Below are 6,545 nucleotides of genomic sequence, written 5' to 3'. Positions count from 1 at the left end.
CCTGCCAGTTTCTTCACTTTATCCTGTCTGGATTAGCTTCCACTTTGGTCAGCGGAGTTGTGACTAGAGAACAAATCCTGTCAGTCTCTTACTTCAATATGATGATGAACACTGAATAGTGACTGAGTGGTGACCATATTTTGAAAAACAATCATCCTGTAACCTATTTTGGCCTCAGAAGCATCATATAAACAACCAATTATCTGGTGGTGAAATTTTCAGTGTTATAATGCCACATGCCATATACTATAATCTGATTTCTGTTTAGGGTTTTCCTAGATTATTTGCATGATTAGATTGATCTAGATCTAGATCTAAACTTATAATTGTAACTAGCATTCAATCTCATTTTTTTATACCTACTATTACTAGTATAACTGTTACTAGGTTAATATTTTTTAAATCTCTAAAGATGTCAAGTTTATAAAATTACCACTTAGCATCTGTTAGGATAGCATTTCTGTGATAAATTAGTTACAGTAAATATCATTTTTGATTTATTAATACTATTGAAACTCTTATTATAATTAATCAATTTGATCCCTTATTAATCATTGGTTTTCATAATATTCTCAATTGAATTTGGTTTATTAATTTCTATTTTATCATTCACCAAATTCAGCTTTGTATTACCATTATTTATTTCTGCTCTTTCTCTTTGTCTTTGTCACTCCTTCTCTTTCTTCTCCTCAACCTTTCTTCAGTGAATACGTCATTTGTTTTCAAGTTCTTGATTACACCAACTTTTTTATTTAAATATTGTACATTTAGCCTTAAAAACTGGATTAAGTACTTTTAAGTAAAGATTTATCTACTTCCTCTATGAAGGGGATAAAAAGATGACTTGGAAACTCTCTGAAGCAGAAAATGGAAATAAATATAAAACCATAATCTGATTACTACTTCTTATATTTTCTTCTTACTTATTCTAATATACTGCTTACTCTGCCTTCTAAATAGTTATCTGACCCATCTGTGTCACTCACTTCATTTGCTTAAACATACCTTCTACTGACTTACCTTTCTCTTTCTCTCAGTCTATCACACTTACCTGGAAAATACTCAATTCTCTTTGAATTCAATTATGCTTTTTTTCTGAACCTTGTGTCCTGAATCAAAACTGTCTTACTCTAAACTTATGACCACAAATATTAAGTAGGCCTTCATCCCTCAGCCCTCAAGAAATCCACTTGTATTCCTGTAGTCAATTTAATTAAAAACTCTCCTATTGTCTAAGAAATTATTTCACCCTTTTGCCTTTCTCCAACGCCCTTCTCCAATATCTCTTTCATTCTCCTCAACTCCCTCAAATGATCACATTTTATGATTTGCTGAGAAATTACCATCGTCCAAAGAGAACTTAATGTTTTTCTGATACAAACTCTGTATGACTTGGCCTCATAAATTTTTCCTTTTCTCCTCTAATGAACATGAATTATTCTCACAGTGGAGGCCAACCCACCTTGTACACTGAAATATTATCCTCCACACACTCAGTTTTTGCCCCTTCCAATGTTCCTTTTTCCCCTTTGTCACCTTATTTTGTTCTTACTGCTATGGGCAGCAGCTCTAGACAAATAATACACTGTACAGTACTTTTCTTAACAAACTCATGCTGTAACATCTTGTATTTTTAATTGAAGACAAAGGAAAAAAAAATTTTAACAGTACATCCCCCCCAGTTTCATATTATTTGTCTATATTCATTTATAATTAAACTTCCCCAAAAGTGTCTGTATTATTTTTGTTTGACCTTTTTTATTCTCTTACTTTCTATATTAAAAATCAAATAAATCATAAACATAAATTAAGCGTTTAAATTTTACTAAATCTTAAACTGAAAACATGTACTTTCCTTTCTTTTTAATGGAGTCTTGCTCTGTTGCCAGACTGGAGTGCAGTGGCACTATCTCGGCTCACTGCAACCTCCGCCTCCAGGGTTCAAGTGATCCTTTGTCTCAGCTTTCCATGTGGCTGGGACTACAGGCACAGGCCACCACGCCCAGCTAATTTTTTGTATTTTTAGTAGAGACGGGGTTTCACCTTGTTGGCCAAGATGGTCTCGATCTCTTGACCTCATGATCTACCCATTTTGGTCTCCCAAAGTGCTGGGATTACAGGTGTGAGTCACTGCACCGGACCAGTTAAATTTCTTTGGTATGTTTTATATTTATACCTAAGCTCAAGAAATAATTAAAGCTCTATGGGAACAGTTGTAAAAGCAAAAATGAATCTCAGCTTTCTCTAGGTTAGTTAATACAAGTAAAATATTATTAGTATAAATTTGTTACAGGAAGGATTGAACATTTCATAAGGTTATCAATGCCCCTGCTCTCTTTTAAAAATTGTATTTATAATTGACACATAATAATTGTATATATTTTTAGGGTACAATGTGATGTTTTAATGTATGTATATATAGTATAATCATCAAATGAGGGTAACTACCATACTGGTCACTTTAAAAATTTATCATTTCTTTGTGGTGACCACATTCAAAATTATCTCTTCTAGCTATGTTGAAATATACAATACTTTGTTATTTGCTGTAGTCAACCCACAGTGGTAATAGAACATCAAAACTTATTCTTTTTGTATAATTGTAAGTTTGTGCTCATTGACCAAGGTCTCCCAGAGCATCTTCCTGCCTCTCCTCTCCAGCCTCTAGCAACTACTAATCTATGCTCTACTTCTATGAAATCAACTTTTTAAAAATTTCACATAAGAGTAAGATGATGCCTTATTTGTCTTCCTGAACCTGACTTATTTTCTTAACATAATGTCCTCCAGGTTCATCTATGTTGCTGCAAATGACAGAATTTCACTGTGTTCTATAGTTGAATAGCATTCCTCTCTCTCTCAGGGTGTGTGTGTGTGTGTGTGTGTGTGTGTGTGTATGTGTGTAACATTTTCTTTACACATTCGTTACTGGATGGGCTTTCAGGTTGATTATATACCTTGGCTCTTTTGAATACTGCTGCAATAAACATGGGTGCACAGATAGCTGTTTAACATAGTGATATTATTTCTTTGATTATTTACACAGTAATATGATTGCTGTGTCATATGGTAGTTTTATTTTTAATTTTTTGAGGAATATGGGAAACACTTCATGAAATTGAACTGGTCAAAGATTTCTTGATTAAGACCTTAAAAGCACAGGCAACAAAAGCAAAAATAGACAAGTGGGATTGTATCAAACCAAAAAGTTTCTGCACAGCAAAGGGAACAATCAATAATGTGAAGAGATAAGCCCACAGAACAGGAGAATGCATTTGCAAACTATGCATCTGACAAGGTGTTAAAAAACAGAATATAGAAGTAACTCAAAAAATGTTGTCTGAAAAAAATTTCTGTCTCAAAATGGCAAAATATATGAATAGAAATTTCTCTAAGGAAAATATACAAATGACCAACATATATATATATATATAATATATATATATATATATATACACACAAAAGAGCAACATCACTAATCATCAGGAAAATGCAAATCAAAACTACAATTAAATATTATCTTGCTCTCTTAGTTTGTTCTTGCACTCATGATAAATATTGATCAAATCCTCATAAAACATATCTTGAAATGTCTTTTTATATTTATTCTTTTGATATTACTGATTAATGTAGTGAATTAATCAGAATTATTAAAACATCATTAGCAGTTGATTTCTGATTTTTTCTTATATTAGCTTGAAAGCTCTGCTATAAGCTGTCAGCTAAAAATTACATCTTCTACAAAAGGAACACTCTCAGAGGGACCGCACCATATATTTTTAACTATTGATGGTTCAAGAAGTAGTTTCTTGGGTCAAAATCTTGGAGTTTAGAGCACCACTACTTAGATAACTCTCAGACTGTACCAGAGAACTGACTCAGGATTTCCAGGATTCTTGATGAATAACTTCATGAATTTCGATTTCAAGTAGCACTAACCCATGTATGCCTGAGGTTGCAATTTTTTGAATTTTTGCAATCAGACCTTGGCGATGAACTTGAGCAGCAGGATATAAATAACTCTCACATGCTTAATGTTCCAATAATGGAACACTAGGCATAAATTGTTACATAAGATTAAATGAAATGATAATGTAATACTAATTGTGCTTATTTCTTTTGGAATTTTTTTTTTTTTTTTTTTTTTTTTGAGACAGAGTCTCGCTCTGTCGCCCAGGCTGGAGTGCAGTGGCCGGATCTCAGCTCACTGCAAGCTCCGCCTCCCGGGTTCACGCCATTCTCCTGCCTCAGCCTCCGGAGTAGCTGGGACTACAGGCGCCCCCCACCTCGCCTGGCTAATTGTTTTTATTTTTTAGTAGAGACGGGGTTTCATCATGTTAGCCAGGATGGTCTCGATCTCCTGACCTCGTGATCCGTCCGTCTCGGCCTCCCAAAGTGCTGGGATTACAGGCTTGAGCCACCGCGCCCGGCCTGGAATATTTTTTGTTTTGGAATTGTTTTTCTCTTCTATTGATATTTCTATTGTCTTTTTTATTTTTTGTTTTTTCTTTTTTTGACTTTTAGGTTCAACGGGTACATCTGCAGGTTTGTTTCATGGGTAAGTTGAGTATTGCTGAGGTTTGGTGTACAAATGATACCATCATCAAGGTAATAAAGCACAGTGCCTGATAGATTATTTTTGTAGTACTGTGTTGCATCTTAAACTATTCCACTTTGTACACATGCTAAGTCTTTGTTGAGTCTTCTTGACTTATTTTAAATCTGAATTTAATAGATTATGCTTATTCAAAGTGCAATGAAATATCCTTTACATGGTAAATTATTCTCACTGACCCCTTAAAATTCTGTAACAAATGCTTTAAATTATTTTCACTTTATACAATAAAATAAGTTTTTGCATAAGTTCATGAAGAATCTGTTCTTATATGTCTCCCCACTGATGGGTGTTGGGACAAGTCTGTACAATTTGTGTGTTTCTGTGTTTAGATGCAGCATGTATAGGTGATGTGTGTATATTAATACAAACAGTAACACATATTTGTACATATATATATATATACAGGTACATGTGGATACGTATGTTTGAATTTGAGAAAATCATTACACACCCACACAATCACGTGTGTGTGTGTGTGTGTGTGTGTATATGTACACCTCAAATCAGTTTATTTTGATGGGTTAAATAATTGTTATGCCAACTTTTGGCATTTGTATATAACATTCACTTAAAATATTTAGAAAAGTATACATTTAGAAAAATACACATTATGCTAAATACTAATAGCACAATTAGTGTTACATTATCATTTATTTTAGTCTATGTAATTAATACTACTTGAATTCAATTTCATGAAGTTATTCATTAAGAATCCTGGAGAGACCAGGCACAGTTGCTCATGCCTATAATCCCAGCACTTTGGGAGGTCGAGGTCAGAAGTTCGAGACCAGCCTGACTAACATGGTGAAACTCTGTCTCTACTAAAAAAACAAAATTAGTCAGGTGTGGTAGTGCAGGCCTATAATCCCAGCTACTCAGGAGGCTGAGGCAGGAGAATCGCTTGAAGCAGGAGACAGAGGTTGCAGTGAGACAAGATCATGCCATTGCACTCCAGCCTGGGAAACAAGAGATAAACTCCATCAAACAAACAAACAAACAAAAAAGGAATCCTGGAAATCCTGGGTCAGTACTCTGGTACAGTCTGAGAGCTGTCTAAGTAGTTGTACTCTAAATTGAAGGCGTTAATCCAAAAGTCTGCTGCTTCTATTTATCATACATTCTTACCAATTTATCATCACCTACAGAATTATGTCTCTCTCTCTCTCTCTCTCTTTCTCTCTGTATATATGTATATATAGAATTTTCTTCTTTTGCTGGAGTTACAGCCCTTGTTTCCTAGATCTCCCATCTCTTTCTTTCATTTGGATGGAGCAAATCTTCCAGAGATACTCGAGAATAAGTGAATAGACAATATTGTTTTCTTAAGAAATTAATCAAAATATCTATGCAAATGTTTTATTTGTAGTTTAGTCTAATATACATCACATTCAATTATTGGTTTCTCAAATTTTAAATCACTTTTTTCTAGATATTTTGATTATAATTTCCAATGCTCCTGATTTTCGACTGCAGAAATTCAAATAATTTTTCTCTCTAACGACTATTATGTTCTTTACTTTGTGTTTAGTGTTCTAAAATTTCATGATCTCTGTGACTCATGGTGTGGGTCTTTTTAAATTGGAAACTAAGCATAGATTTACCATTCCTGCTTACAAACCTCCAATGAATTCTTACACCTTCTAACACTTCTTGTGAAATATTGTACGCACAATTATTTTCTTAGGAGTTACCTTTTGCATTCATTATAATATAAATATCTCAAAAACATTAGCTTGTTTTTATTTTAAACTGTGATATATCATATATCAAGAAAAAATACTGTTATATAGTGTTTTTACATGTTTTTTGAGAAAAGGAAAATAAATAATAATATATAAAGTTTAATATCATTTTATTTTCTCCCTTTAGACCTCGTGCTGGTCATAATAGTTTGCATTCTAAGCAAAAGAAATGAATTTGATTTATT

The sequence above is a fragment of the Trachypithecus francoisi genome, unplaced genomic scaffold (genome assembly GCF_009764315.1).
Source record: "Trachypithecus francoisi isolate TF-2019V2 unplaced genomic scaffold, Tfra_2.0 Lachesis_group3, whole genome shotgun sequence".
NCBI lineage: Eukaryota > Metazoa > Chordata > Mammalia > Primates > Cercopithecidae > Trachypithecus > Trachypithecus francoisi.
This window is presented reverse-complemented; position numbering follows the sequence as displayed.